At 40.8% G+C, this 16,349-nt stretch overlaps 1 long non-coding RNA gene across 3 annotated transcripts; it reads left to right on the top strand.

Annotated features, from left to right (window-relative positions):
* The first annotated feature begins 572 nt into the window (after positions 1–572).
* LOC123352919 lies at positions 573–16,009 on the top strand. 3 transcript variants are annotated; one of them, XR_006574323.1, is made up of 5 exons: positions 573–631; positions 7,085–7,311; positions 11,200–11,254; positions 13,256–13,346; positions 14,223–16,009. It is a non-coding gene; the product is annotated as an uncharacterized LOC123352919 (long non-coding RNA). The 3 variants fall into 3 exon arrangements; XR_006574325.1 differs by lacking the exons at positions 573–631; positions 7,085–7,311 and adding an exon at positions 10,304–10,393; XR_006574319.1 differs by lacking the exons at positions 573–631; positions 7,085–7,311; positions 11,200–11,254 and adding an exon at positions 12,798–12,874.
* The last annotated feature ends 340 nt before the right edge of the window (positions 16,010–16,349 follow it).

Genomic DNA, 16,349 nt, shown 5'->3' with positions numbered 1-16,349 from the left:
CCAAGCGCAAACAGCCCAGCATGAATGGGGTCCTTTCACTTTTCCCTTACAAAAATTCCCCTATTTCAACCAGGTGACCATGAATATCACTCACCTGAGGCTAACACAGAAAGATATAGACCAAATGTTGCTTGAATGTGACCAAAACCCAGGACCATTCACTGCCATGCTTTGTGCTGCAATGATTCCAGACTACTTGCTACTGGCTTGGCGTGGTAAAGTGTCCTACTGTGGAGGATGAAATAAGACAGGCCTCCCCAGAAACCTTCTGCAAAAGCTTTCAGAGTACCTCCAGGAGAGTTTCATGGAGATGTCTCTGGAGATGTCCCTGCTCCATCCCCAGACACGTTAACAGACTTTTCCAGTAGCTGTACTGGCCACAAATGCATCCCAAGTCTTCAGGACAAATCAAACATTAAACACTATTGCTATTAAACCCTATACTATAGTTACAAATGTGCACTCACCAGAGATGCCTTCTCCATCTTCAGGGTCGGGGTGATGAAAAGGTCCTGGCTGCCAGGGAGAAAGTATTCACCACTTGCCTGCTGTGCATTCTCCTCCTCCTCATCCACAAAATCATCCTCTGTGTTGCGTGAGACTCCCCCCTTGCAGGTGTCCATGGACAGTGGTGAGTTAGCGGTAGGGTCTCCCCCTAGAATGCCATGAAGCTGATCACAGAAGTGGCATGTATGGGGCTCTGACCCAGAGCAACTGTTTGCCTCTTTTATCTTTTGGTAGGCTTGCCTGAGCTCCTTGACTTTTACATGGCACTGCTGTGTGTCCCTGTTGTAGCCTCTGTCCATCATGCCCTGTGCGATTTTGGCATATATATTGGCATTTCTTCTTTTTGATCAGAGTTTTGCCTGCACAGATTCTTCTCCCCATACAGCAATCAGATCCAGTGTCTCTTGTTTGCTCCATGATGCTGCTCATTTGTAATTCTGAGAGGACTATATGGTCACCTGTGCTGCTGACCAAACAGGAAATGAAATTCAAAAGTTCCTGGGGCTTTTCCTGTGTACCTGGCTAGTGCATCAGAGTTGAAAGTGTTGTCCAGAGAGGTCACATTGGAGCACTCTGGGATAGCTCCTGGAGGCCAATAATGTCAATTTGCGTCGGCACTACCCCAAATTCGACCCAGCAAGGTCGATTTTAGCACTAGTCCCCTTGCCGGGGAGTAGTACATAAATCGATTTTAAGATCCCTTTAGGTCAATGGAACAGGGTTGCTTGTGTATAAAATTGACCTAACGTGGCTAAATTCAACCTAACCCTGTAGTGTAGACCAGGGCTAAATAATATTTATTTGCACTTACAGTGTGACTTTAAATCTTAGAAAAGTGGGGATATTTATCTTAATTTTACAGTCTTGGAAACAGGCACAAGAATCTCACTTGTCCACTAAAACAAAGTCAGTGAGATCTGGAAGCTCTTTACTTCCTGTACTCGATCAAAACAATTGGACCACATGGGCTCAAGGAATGTGCTGGAAGCAGGCTTACATATATTGTTTAAAAATGATGTTCTACCAAATTCTTATGAAACATCTTATCTTACATCTCCAATATATTGAAAGTCAACAATCCTGTAATATATAAGTGCTGATCTCATCAATGAAAAACAAATTGTTTTTAATCATGCATTGTAGAAAGACTAGTATAAATGAAGAATCATCCAAAATGCTTCTTTTTTTGTACGGTCTAATATAGGGAATGTAATAGCTATGACTCTGAAGTCAAATGTTTGCAACATTTTATAAACGGCACAAAACCCTAATGCCAAATTGTGTGCCCCCATTGGCACCATTTAGGTCAATCAGAGCTGCCATTAAAATCAAATAGAGGAGTGAGATTGTATCAGAGAAAAAAATGTCCTCTAATCTATAAGAAAATCAGATCATCAGAAGAGGATTTCTTTGGTGAGAGTAGATGGAGCAATGTAAAAGCTCTGAAATCCTTACTTTTTCTGATGTTATTTCTTCATTAATTGCCATTTCTCACTTCCTATATTTCCATTGTTTTTCATTGTACTTTCCCTGCCATTGTCCCTTTTTATCTCTCACAAAAGAAAAAAAGGGGAGAAAACAGTGCTTTATTACAAACTTAAAATATTTTTTAAATAACAATTTTAGATAAAATAATAATTTTTTTTGTTTTTTTATAAAAAATTATATCTTGAGGTTTTCTGTTTTAAAGTTTATATATAAAATGTGACCATTTCCAAAGGGGTCCCTATCCTGAGAGTTGGCACAGCTAATCCTGGGAGCAGAATTCAGATATAAAATAACTAACAATGTTTTATAAATTTAAACCTATTCTTAGGCTAAATCCTGCCTAAGCAGTGGTCTCATTGCCTTCCACCAGCCTCATAAGATGGTGCCTTTTATTAGGTTTCCCTCCATTGCAATTCACAACCCTTTCAACTAAAAGAGAGAAAAAAAATATTTTTGCTTAAATTTGAAATGTTGCTTTAGGCAAAAAGTGAATCCCCCTCCCCCATGTTTTATTAAAGGGACAAGCAGCAATGTTAGTAAATGCAATGTTAGTAAAGATTTGTGCAGTTTTTCACATACTTCAGGTGTAACCAACTATACATGAATTTAACTCTGTTGCAAGCCAGCCTACAGTTCTTTTTTGTATATGTTAATGTATTGTGTTTGATTTGAAAGAATTGCAGTTTCCTTAAACATTTGCAGTTCTTGGAAGAAAACGATGCCACCTGGCAAGTTCTACATCTGGTTATCTGCAGATAACAATAGGCACCGTATGTCATTGGTTCAGGCTCAGAATCCAAGTAGAGCAATGGACCCAATAAAAAAATGAAATGACAGACCATATTGACAAAGGGCAGACACAATCCCAATAGAAGAAATGGTCAGAGTCCCTACCCATTCATCCGGATGATACCCTCTGCCTGCCAGCATGACTTCCATCTTGTAAGTATTGATTTTTAGCAAGTTTTCTCTGTGAAACAAAGAGACTGCAGAATCTGGGTTTGAAGGAGACACAGAAGTTAGTATCCACATATTGATAACATTGTACCCCTTGCACAGCAACTGGTGGGTGCTGTGGAAAACACAACATACTGGGGATTTGATTGGAAGTTTTGTAAATGTTCAGCCTTTCTTTCTTGCCCCTTCTGATTAAGGTGAAGAAGAAAGCTTTGTTCCTCAGCAACCATTTCTGGCATGCAGCTGGTGTTCTTGCCCTTTAGAATCTGCTTCAAACATCCCATGTTTGATTCTTACTTCACCATAAGTGAAAAGCAGATATAATAAATTTTAAATGCTCTTAGAACTATACATAGGCATATGTTTTTGCTACAATAGATTTAACTACCTATATCCTGATGTAGATTAGATATTATTTTATTGATTTATTTGTACTGTGGTAGTGCCTGTTACACCCAGTCAAGGACCAGGGACTGCACAGTGCTAGGCAGTGTACAAACAAAAACATGGCCCCTATCCCAAAGAGTTTACAACCCGAATATAAGAGAAGAGACAACAGGTGGATACAGATAGCCGGACAGGGGATGTATAAGGAAACAATGGGGCAATACTGATCAGCAAGATAGTGGTCTCAGCAAAAGTGTAGAAAAGCAGCAATGGAAAAATCTTGAGCTCTCCACAATTGGCTTAGTCCAAAAATTGCCCAAGGGAAGGGCCTTGTAGATTTAGGTCTGAAGAAATTAAAACAATTAATTCATCTGGAAAATCTTTGCATCCCGAGTTCTTGCTCTACTTTTCCACTTTTATATGTCCTAATGGGCTAGTGGTGTTTCCTGTTTTGTCCTTCCAAGGTGATCTTGTTTTCCTGAGAGAGAGCAAAAAACCATAGAGCAGCCAGCAGCCCAGGGGTGCCCAGAGGATTCAGGGTGCCTGGGGCAAAGCAATTTCGGTGGCCCCGTCCATAAAAAAAAGTTGCAATACTATAGAATACTATATTCTCATGGGGGCCCCTGCAGGGCCCGGGGCCTGGGGCAAATTGCCCCACTTGCCCCCCTTCCCCCCCCCCCCCCCGGCAGCCCTGCAGCAGCCACTAGTACTGTGCTGGGGACTCAGTACACCAGATATGTTACATGTTTCCAGTGCAACCTTCTCACAAAACTTAGTGAGTCTGGAGGGTTGTTACAAAGTTAAAACTCAGATCAAGTTAATAAAAAAGTTTGCTAAAGTTCATGAACGCAGAGCTTGAAATGGGCTGGCTTGTGCTGTCTCAGCAGGGCTGTACCTTTGCATTATTTTGTATTGTATTGTACTGGCCAACTGCCAGTTTTATTTTGCTGATGTTCTTGGGCCCAGTCAGCAGCCATCTTGTGTTGCCATCAGTATTACTGATCAAACAGAGAGCACCAAATACAAACACACAGCTGGGCTTTTTCATTTAGCTGAAGACCCCCAGGGTGTGGAGATGGAGAGTGCTGCTGGCTGCCACTAACCCTGAGCTGCCTTCACTGATAGGAGCTGTTGACGATAGCCAATGCCACCTGCAGGCTCCCCTCACTGTCCCTGCTGCTCCTGAATCCTATATGTGGAGAGATCCACTTGCCACTACTGCCTGCTGATCAGCACAGTACTAACGAGCCTTTCTGCCTGCCTGCTTAGGAAGGAGAGCAGGCAGAGAGCAGTAACTGGGTTCCCAGAAGTACAGGAGGGGCAACTACATAGGCAACAACCTGGAACCCTGCCAAGGAGAAGATAATCCCAGGGGACATCCAAGTCTCACATATAGTAACTCAAGACTAATCTAGGACAGGCATCTCACCAAGGCTCACACCCAGGCTGAGCCAAGCCCAACAAAGCATCTGAGCTCAGGAGGTCTGTCTCATATGGAAGGAGCTCAGTTTATAGATGAAGGGAGAGAACCATTATATTTGCCTCTCACTTCTAATTTTAGTGCTGCATGGATATATGGAGCAAACACAGGGTTAGTTTGAAATGACTTTTTGACTGAATCTGATACATTTTCTGGTTCAAGGTTGAAACCAAACAATAATTGGAGTTTTGCCTGTTTTCCAAACAAACCAAGGTGAGAATTGGCTTTGACTGGGTTTTACTTTACATGACTGATCTTCCTTAAACTTGAAACTTGAATTAAAACTTAAGGAACTGTGATCTCCAGGCATATAGAAATGAAAGAAAATGTTCCTAGGAACCCCTGTGAAGCAAAACCACCAACTTTCATGCAGATCTAGTTTAAACAAGTTTATAAATTGTTCTGTAGGCAGGAACCCTACCAAGTGACTGATGTTGCAGTTCATTTGATAAGCAGCATATTAGTCACAACGAAAGAATAGTGTCACAAACAGTATATAATCAAATCAGAGAACTACATCTGCACTGGAGCTGGGTAAAAATGTTCAAGTGCACCCAATGAAAAAGCAACACTTTTTTGTTTTTTCCTAGTTCCTTTACTAAATCGGACTTTGTTTTTCTTTTTGAGCAACTGATGTGAGAGTATTAGCAAATATTCCCAACCTTGGCCTTTATTCAAAAGTTCAAACCAGTTTGGGATCCAAGAGAAACGTCTGATAAAAGTGAAGACCTCAGAAATAAAGAGGATATTTTCTACAAGCCCCCGAATTGTCTCCACCACAGCCAAACATTACACATTTTATTAGGATTTAAAGATGCTTTGAGAGGTTTCAAATACTTGTATACTTGAAAAGTTTGGTATGCAGCTACCAAAAGAGAAGAATCAACCCCTTACCCCATATAATAGCACGTTCAGTTTTTTCAAGGTGTACTACTTGAAGGAGAAGCTTCTGTGAAAACTGTTTTCACATGAAAAGAAAGAAAGAAAGAAAGAAAGAAAGAAAGAAAGAAAGAAAGACATTTCATTAAGTAGCCGGAAACTTGGATTTTAAGAAGGCCATGGAGATTAGGTCCCAAGCACATGCTATTAGCTGCAGAATGAGCTGTTAAGCTCACTATAAGGACACTTGAGAACAGTATTAAGATTGCTGGCCTTCTGTTTGTATTTTTTGTATTAGTGGAATTCTACAATAAAGCCAGATTTTATTATCAAGTTTATACATTGCTGAAATGGCATACAAGGGTCAAAGTACATCTTGAAAAACGATTACTTTTCGTATCATTGCTCTGATACTAGCTGCACACTATGTTCCTGTTAGCTAGGGTTGTGTGTGAACAGGAATTTCTGTGCCTCAGAAAGCTTTGTATTTGCAAAAAGTTTTTCCATTCCGAATTGCAACCAAAAATGTCAAAAGAAAAATTGTCCACAGAATGAATTTAAAAAAATCTGGTTAAAAAGAACTGAAGTGGAATTTATCAGAAATTTCTGGGCTAGCTCCCTGGCTGAATCTTCTGTGAGAATTTTTTACCCGTTCTACTATTATCTTTCGTTTATTGTTTTCTATTCATCTAGTTACCTTTCAGTTTGATTGCATGTCACAATCCCTGTGACATAGGGCTCGAGTCTGACTTCAGGCACAGCCCTGATAAGGGGAAAAATGTAAGCTGTACTGCCCTAGGAGTAATTCTGGGGTAGGCATAGGACACAACCTCTTTTCTTATGGCCTAGACCAGCCGTGAATTACTTCCTCTTCCTCTCCTTTCAACTGGCTCTGTTACTCAAGCCAGTGAGTTGGGGGTGCGGACAAAGCACCTTCCATTTCCTGGCCTTCTGTGAAAAGGGGGATAAACCCCACATTGGAGACAGAGGAGTGCAACAACTCTGGGCCTAGGAAGCCTCACCCTGGCATGCCTGCTGGACATACTCCAGTTAGAGGAGGGGCTTAAAAGGGAGTCTCTTCAGCCCAATAGGGGCGTGGTCAGAGAGAAACAGACCTGCACTCTCTGCTACAGGGGGAGAGGGGACTATGCCAGGAGAGTATTGTAATGATCTTGGGGTGCATTAAATAACAAACTAGTGAATGAGAAAGGAATAAAACTGCACTAAAACAAACTGGAGAGCATCTCTAGTGAACTGCTGCACACAACCTTGCCTTGTGCCTAACCCCTGCCTCCAGGTTACCTCTCCAAATTCCCACACTCACAACACAGTCCCTTATGGGGGCACGTCTCCAAATCCCAATCTTTCATAAACATATCTCTACAGGTATCCCAAGGAGGTGGATGGATGCATGATGCTAGGAATTCAAGCCTGCAGCAGCCCAGGAGCTGGGTTGCAAGAAACAACCACAAGCCTCAACACACACTGAGGAAAACAGAGCAGTAGGAAAAGAGTCTTAGCTGGACTTCAGAGGACCCCTGGTTGGAAGCTGGTGGAGTGGGAAGTCCCAGATTCCCATACCCTACTGCTGGGTTTGGGATGGGAATAACTGAGTAAGTAACCTTGCTTATGCCTACAAGGTAGCATGAATAGGAGTGGATTCTTTTATCTTGCTCCCCACCATGGGCATCTAGTCAAGTCAAAATCTTGCCTGCTAGCTGTAGCCTAGGAAAAAGCAAATACATGCTATTCAAATGTACACCTACCCCTATCAACTTAGTGGCACTTACATCTGCCCCCTCGTGGTTCTCTTTTCCCTTTTAGCTCTGTTAAATATTTTGGAGGGAAACCTTGTACCATTGGCAAAATTTAGCAAAAAATGACAAAGTAAGTTCAATTTTAAAAAGAAACAGAAAAAGAAAAAGAGGAAAGAAAAGTCCTTGCCTTGAATTTATTTGCAAAATAAAAGAAAGAATTTGTGAACAAAACTCCCCCTGCCATTGTGCTATAAAATTGCAAAGTTCCAGTTGAGACAAATTAACATTAGTCACATGATTTTGACTGGGGGCAGTATTGCACCATATGTGGCATAAAAAAACTTGCCAACAGGTCCAGTTTTAGCCCTGTCTTAAACTTGTTCATTCTCACAACTTTTGCTCTGTGTCCAATGGATTACTGAGTGCTGCACAGATATCCCCCAATGCTTCTTTCCTATTCTGTGTCCATATCATGCTGTTGATTTTTATGCAGAACTCCCTGCTAGTGGCAGAGGTTCTGCTTTAAAGCAGTGGCATGATACAACCTCTATTGATATCTTGGAGCAAATGTTTCAAAATGAGTAACTCCCTTCTACTGAAAACTTCTTCACAAAGCAGTCTCTTCTTTAGTCCTGGCACCTCTTTGTGATTCTGTTTCTTGTTAACTTACAATAAAAAAAATCCACTGACATTCTGCCATCCCTGATTATTCTCCATCACATCTTCTAGCTAGGATCTTAATGATTCTCATTTCCACAGTTTCTGAGTGCCCTTTCATCCTTTTTTTTAGCCCTTCCTATTATTAGTAAATAACACTACTTTATTATTATTATGGAACATACTTCAAAAGAACAAAAACTCAGAGGGGGAAATCCTGGCTTCATTGAAGTCAATGGTAAAACTTCCACTGACTCCAGTGGAATCAGGATTTCATCCATAGTTGGCCTTCTTAGGAATATTTTGGGAGATATACATTGACTTTTGCTTTTCTTCTCTTCTTATATAAAACTTTCAGTGATACCATATTCTCATTTTTATTTCTTTATCATCTACTGTTTCTTTGTATGCATGTGTGGGGTGGTGGGGCTGAGTAGCAAAGCTTTTTTTTCTTTCTTCATCCCTATGTAAAAAAAAAAAAAAACCTCTCTAACAATCCCAGCCCATCCTGTTCTCATAACAACTGACTGACAGAGCAATCTGACCTGCTCTTTGCCCTTCCCCACTGTATCACTTTGACTTTTGTTAAACTTAAAGCTATTTTCAACAGTGAAACCTGTTCTTATCATTGAAAGAAGCAAGTTGAAATATGGTTATTTCCCCCATTCTAATGAAAATCACCAAATATAGTTATAGCATACTAATTTCATTATCAGTGTATTTTTTAATGTGTAACTTGAAGTCTCATTTTCAGCTCTATTTTTAGTGACAAGAAACCTTGCTGAGCATAATATGTTAAATGGCACTTTCAGTTCTACTTCAGATGAAAAGATCTTGGGGTGGCAGAAGATCATTACTGTTACAATAGCTCATTTCAAGAGAGCAGAATGAGGAAAATGTACAGTTTGTAAAGAACATATTTATGTAATGCAAGTCTCTTCTATGTAAAATTGGCAAATTATCATTAATTTTGAATATTAAAATAATCATTGATTCAAACTGCACTGCTTGGACTCCCCTTGAGACAATGCTGTAGATTTAGGCAAAAATAATCAGATGGGATTTATAATTATTAATAAATAGTGTGAATTACATTAGCACCTCAGGGCCGCTATCAGGGACAAGGGCCCCTTTGTGCTGGGCACTGTTCTAACACACACAAAAAAATATGGTCTCTCCCCCCAGCAAATTTATAATCCTAATTAGAAATGACAGCCAGTGGATACAACAGACAGATCGGGGAGCACAAGGTGACAATGAGACAAAACTGGTCAGCATGAAAAGCAGTAGTCACAACACAACAGCTACCTAACCCAGTGTTTTATTTTTCTGATACCCATCAAGAAGGAGGGAGAAAGTGGGACAGCTGGTGTGGGGAATGGGCCCTACACTTGAAACACTGGTACTTTCAGCAGAGTCTAAAAGTCTGAAGAGTGAATCTTACTTTCCTTAGGCCAGTGGTTCCCAAACTTGTTCCGTCACTTCTGCAAGGAAAGCCCCTGGTGGGCCGGGCCGGTTTGTTTACCTGCCTCGGCCTGCGAAGCTTCCAGCAGCTCCCATTGGCCTGGAGCAGTGAACCGCTGTCAGTGGGAGCCATGATCAGCGGAAACTGCCGACGCAGCAGGTAAACAAACCGGCCCGGCCCACCAGGGGCTTTCCCTGCACAAGCGGCAGAACAAGTTTGGGAACCACTGCCTTAGAGGAAAAAATAGAAAAATAAAGAATTGTCTCCTGAATGACTCATGCACATGAAAATAAACTGATCCATCAAGGCAGCCTCTTCCCATCCTTTGAGTTGACCTACAAGGTTCAAAGAATTTCATGCTCCTGAAGATGCTGAGACAAGCCCTTCAGTGATGTTGGGATCAGCTCTCCTACACCTGTTCTACTTATGGGTAATGGAGAAGGGAACACTAATCAGACTCAGGGCTTGGGCCCCAGATGTAGTATCACCTGTACATTAGCAACACTCTGTCAGTATGAGATAAGGAGTGGGAGGAAGCACCTGTGACTAAGTAGGTCTTAAATAGTTTCCTTTCCCAATATCAGAATCACTAGGCAGTTCTCTAAATGTTGTTCTTTTTCCAGGGAGAGGAGAATTCCTCTATGGAACAACAGCAAAGCCTGTTGGTACAAGACACCTCAGGCCAAAATGTACTATGATTTGTGCAGGCACAGCTCCCACTGAAGTCAATAGGGTTGCACATCTATATAACTGGGAGCAAAGTTTAGCCCTTCTTGCTTGCATTATTGCTAGCTAGTGTGATCCTTGAAACACAAGGTCAGTTCAGAATTCTGAGGTTGTTTGAGCAGATTTTTGATATTTGAGCTATAACAGTAAGAATAGCAATCATCAATATAAGACTCATACATACTTTTAAGGGACTGACCAGGGCTGGGGCAATGCAGAGGTGCTGTGCTATAGTAGAAATTGAGGAGAGTCTCCTGGACCACACAAGAGGAACAAGCCTGCTGCTACATCCTGCCATGACCAGGCAGCTCTGGAACAGAGCAAAGTTTATTTATTTATTAAAACCCCTTTTCAGCCATTTGGAACCATCAAGTTGTGCAAAAACTAATGTGCAACCACCTGACTTTATTACCTTTCACTTCTATTGTTTGTCATGCTCACTTGTTACATCTTGTTTCAAGCTGGATTGTAAACTCTTTTGGAACAGGGCTTGTACCTTTTTATGTGTTTTTATAGTGCCTAGCACGGTATGTATCTGAACTTCACTGGGGCCTTAAGGAGCCATTGCAATAGAATTAATATATAATTATATAGTGTTCTAAGAAGCATAGGTAAGCCCTTCTCTAATAAACTAACATAATAAATATAAAAATAAATAACAAACTTCTATTATATTTTCCTAGCATACACTAGAAGTCCCAGTTTCTTCCTGCTGAATTTTAATTCCCTATGTTTCATTCATACTCACTAAACTAACTCTTGATGTCTGATTTTTTTTTAATGTTTAATATATTCTATCTTTGTTTTTGAATGTTTTGATATTGCTGCTGAGAAACTAGGCAACAGGGTGCATAACTTTTTTACATATATTTACGTTTGAGTGATTTGTTTCCTAGGTCTATTTCCAAGCTGCACACAGAAGAAATCAATCCAGTAACTTGGTTACATGCAGTAAGTGAAATACCGGTGCTTGAGCTTAAACCCTTCCTGCCATCTACTGTAAGCAATGCACGTGCTAAACAAACACGTATTGCTTTACAAGTCTCTTTTGTGTTATTTGTCAATGCCAAGCTGAAAATTTGCACAGTTACATCTTTTCTGATGCTCTGCTGACATGTTGACTGGCAACCAGACTTACATGAACTTCAGTAACATGAAACTTTCTGAATATTGCCCAGTCAACAGAATTGCTAGAAACACTTCAAAATACATTACTGAAAAGTACTTTGGGCTCTATTAAGAAAAAAATGTTATTTCAGTATGTGAAATGTTGTGCACAGGTGCACTTCTGAAAGTGACGATACTTCCTCTTTGAAAAAAAAGAATGGTTCATTTTAAAAGCCAGGCACACAATGCTGGAAATAAAGGAAAATTACAGCCATTAAGTGCAGACAGGAAATGTGTGCGACAGCTTTAACTCAACATGAAAATTAAATCCAAACTGCTACCAACTAGCTCTGGGTTTTACTGTTAATTGTTCACGTGCCTTCAATGCAAATTATTCACACTGATGTACTGCATTAGCTGAGTGTGTTGCTTCATTTTTTTCCCCATAAATGCCATCTCATTTTGTGTCCATTGTGGGAATTTAGGTAAGCTGCTTTAGTTGTAAGAAAGTTCTGAGCATAACATTTAAGGCTGTTGCAGCAGTTTCACGGATCATTAACAATTTGCTAATATTGTTTTAGCTTGCAAATTAGTGCAGCTTAGTGACTAAGGAAAGGTTCCTTAGCTGTCATCAATCAGACTAAAATTCTTCATGCATGAGATGAAAAACGATTTTTATCCTTTGAGGCTCAGGCAGCAATTACTTTAAAAAAAAAGAGAGGGGGGGAGGCTTTCCTATGTAAAATGTTGTTAGCAATTCCATTAAGTTTATTTCTTGTTGCACAAGAATGGAACTAAAAGCATTCCATGTAACTGTGACTTCATTTTCTCCTATACTAATGAATTGACACTCATAAGAGGAAAAAAGTAAAACCTTTCCTAAGCACTGATCAGAGATGGATGAATAGAGCAAAAAATATCTGTTAATGTAGAAATATATTTGCTTCAGCCATGCTCATAGTCCTTTTGTAATTGCTCTCTTTAAACGTTTGAGTGATTGAGTTTTACATGAATGCTCACAGGCCACAAATCCTAAACTTGCATGCTCTAAAACTCACAAATAGCAAATTTTAACCACCATAGATGCATATTCTCATGGAAGAGGAATATGACATGCTTCCCAAATCCCCCTGCCAGAGTCCTGGCACAGATGCTGTTAGCAAGCCATTAAGAAGTCCCCTGGGACCACTCTATGTCAGGGTCCAGGCTGCTAGGAGCTGGATTTCTGTAAAGCAACTAGAGGCTGCAATCAGTGATCTTTCCAAACAGCCTGAGCCTGCAGATGGTCACGAGGGTTTCCCTTGTTCCCTTCTTCACCAGAGTACAGAGCACTAACAGCTGGGTTTAAATAAAGCTATTAGGAAAAAAGCTGCATTCAGCTGTTGCTCACCACAGCTTGGACTGCAGCCTTCAAATCTGTAGCAGCCCACTGCCTGCAGCACAAGTTACATCAGCACAACTCTGGTGAGCAGAAATTCTTCTCAACGGACTCTTTGTCCTTGTAACCTCCCCCTCTAATGGTCTCTGAATTTCCCACTCTTACCTTTTTCTCTTCCATCATCACCCCTTCTCTCTTATACTCTCATAAATCTTCACATCTGTGCCTTTACGTCTGCCCCACACTTCCCCTAGCTGCTGCTGGGATTTGTCCTGATCTCATCGGTTGCACCCCTCCCCTCTTTTAAATCTTTACTAATGACACTCTTCTTCAAGGAAGCTTATAAGCTATATTCAGGTATTGTTAATACCTTGAAATACCATAAAGTAAACTATGTAATCCCCATGATGCAAAGTGACTGCAACATCCCATTGCCAATGCCTTTGCCTTTGCCTTTGTCCTTCCAGGCACTCACCACTCCCAGTGCTGTTGTTCTCACTGCTCATTCTTCAGGACAGATCCAGCTGTAGAATTCAGGCCTTAGACTTGCATCTTTGGGTGAGGGACTCCATCTATATATATTTTTAAGGTGCCATGCACATCCAAGTCACTGCATATGTAATAAATAAAATAATAAAAATTACAACCACACTCACACTTATTCTGTGAAATCATGATGAGAGAGAATTACATTTTGTTTCTGTGCCCAGACAATAAATCTTACAATTTGCCATTTTTTCCTAAGAAGAGGCCAAAGCAATCCAGAATGGAAAAAGCTTATTAAAGGAATGTCCATTATTATTAATATTTACACCTGTTCAAATTCACAATGTGCCAAGCAATTTCCAAACAGAGAATAAGGCACAGTCCCTGCCCTGAATGCAGAGTCTGAAATTCCCAAATCACACGTATTTGCTATTGCTCACATAACTACTCCCTTTCCAAGGCAATAACATGTGATTAATGTGACCAATCACAACTCACTAGCACGCCTTGAATTTCAAATACTGGATATGGTATATAGCCATGGAATTGCTTATAGTCAATCCACAGAGATAAAAAAAACTCACTGAAAATCACTTTCAAAACATTCAGATAAGCACTAAATGTGAGGAAACCGTGAACTGCTAACAGACCTTCTGTGAACAGAAAACGGGGCTAAATTAGCTAAATAAGTTATTCACTGTAAATTATTTGCTCAGCTCTAATAGTGACCTATTGAATTAATGTATTAAAGTAAAATCAGAGGGGGGGGGGGGACTTCAATACCTGGTATTTTTTAAAAAAATCAGATTTTAGAACTCTGGAGAAAACCTGGATTCAGGTTTCAGATCCACCCTTCAAGGAAGGGAGGCAAGAGATCACCTAGTGAGTCGACCAGGACTATGGAACTGGGGAGTGTTGCTTCTATATCACAGTCTTCCCTTTTTGCAGGTGCAGCAGAAGTTCCTCTCGAGTGCACAGTAGGAATCAGACTCCACAGAATTTCAGAAGTCTGGACAAGAAGCCATTCTCCACAGGATTCTCCATGCCCCTCCATGACAGCAGATATCTGGATCCACGTTAATGCCACTCAATAGCATTAGAAGCATTAACTCAGTCTCTACGACTGCACCCTCCTTGGAGGGCGAAGATTTATGTAGGCACAAAGTGACACAGAATGGAAAAGGAGCAGAGGCTTATTATAGCAGGGCTGACACAGCAGGAATGGGGCTTCACTTCCTGAGAAATCTTGACAGAACTGGGAGTACACACTCCTAATTCTCCCTAGCCCTTCCTGCTTATCCTTGGTCCCTCAAACCCTCTCTCTTCATGGGAGGACTCAGTTTTCCCAGTAGCTTATGACACTATGAAAATGGAGTTCTTATCTGACTTTGACACTGTAATAATAAGATCCCCCTGTTTAAGGTATGTAGCAAAGCTGAATATACTAAAGTGACTAAATGTATAAGACTCCACTAATTTTATGTACTTTTTAAACAGAATATGAATGAGGCCAATGAAGATGAGATGCATACAAATGAGCTATATGAGAACTTGGGTTGGGGGAAAAACTCACGAACTCTATTAGCTTATTGTCCTAATTCAGTTCACTTGTTATCTTACAGGGCTCTGCCTTTCTTGGTGATGTTTTTTGTTTACAATGAGGGAGGATTTTAGAGATTGAAGGAAATACAAAAGAAAAAAGAGTGCATGCACCAGAGTACCTCAGTATTGGGATCAGTCTTCAAAATAATGATTCACTATGATTGCAGCTCTGTTTAGACAAAGTTACTGATGTGCAGAAGAGTCTGTGGGGTCAGACTCTTAAACTTATAGACACTGGCATTAAGCCTTTCAAGTAGTAAGACAAATTTAGCTGGACAAAAGTCTGCCTGGTAAACAGAAGGCTACACATGTTTATCATGGGCTGGGCTCAGCTAGCTCAATGATGCACATCTTGAATTTCAACCCAATTTCAATTTTACATTTGCAAAAAAGCACTTTCCTGGTATATAAAGTGTTAATAGACTTAGTATTAACATTAGCAGTATGTACATTTCTAATTTGACATTTATAATCAAATTATTCAGGAGAAAAGGTATTACAGTTAGATTTATTTTATACCCCCACTGTATCTGAACACCATAATGCAATCCATCAATCAAAAAAGTAATCATTTATTTCTGTTTCTTTCCATTTATAAGGACATTTTTCATCAGCTTGACAAAATGAGTTATGAGCCCTATTTCAAATTTCACTTTCTTTTACAACTTCATTTAGGAACATCAAAGTCTGAAATGGGAGGGAAAAAAAAGAAGGAGTCTTACACTATCAGTATTTCCAACAAGAGCACCTTTATTTGTATTTATTAATTTCATAGATTTGGTGTTTGTACTAGTTAACAAGATATGCTACATTCTTTTAGCATCACCATAATAAAACATAGATATCCTACTGCACCAGCCAAAGTGACCATGGTTGATAATGTCGCACCAGACATCATATAATGAAGTTCTCAGATCTGGCCCAGTCCTGCGAATCCATGAATCTCTAGGATGGCCCTGCTGGTGGCACCAGGTAGGGTGAGAGCATGCACCTGTGTTCCCTCTAAGCTGCAGGGCTGCGCAGCTGCCCAAGAGTCAATCAAGTGCTGTGCACTTGATTAGCAGAGCCACGCACATCCAGCAGTGTGTGTTCAGGTGCCCCTCCCTCCGCTGCTCTGCAGCCATATTGCTCCTTCCCCCTGCCTTGGAGCCCCTGGCCAGCCACTCCAAGGACTCTCCTGCTTTCTGTGCAGAGCGGAGGGGGGCACTGATGTGAGAGTGTCCCCCTCCCCCCTTTCCAATTCCCCATCTCTGCAGAGCAGGGGAGGGGGACAGGGCTCAGGAGCAGGACGGAGCTGCTGACAGCTGCTGCAGTCTGAAGGAGCTGTCTGGTGCGTGCCTTAAAGAGACAGTGCATGGTATCTCATAGACTTCCCCAGCAGCCAGCACACACACGCTCTGTCTCTGTCTCACACACACACATACACACACACTATTTTTGTCTCTGTCTCTCTCTCACATTCTCACACACACA

The sequence above is a fragment of the Mauremys mutica genome, chromosome 1, assembly GCF_020497125.1.
Source record: "Mauremys mutica isolate MM-2020 ecotype Southern chromosome 1, ASM2049712v1, whole genome shotgun sequence".
Classification (NCBI taxonomy): Eukaryota; Metazoa; Chordata; order Testudines; family Geoemydidae; genus Mauremys; species Mauremys mutica.
This window is presented reverse-complemented; position numbering and strand designations above follow the sequence as displayed.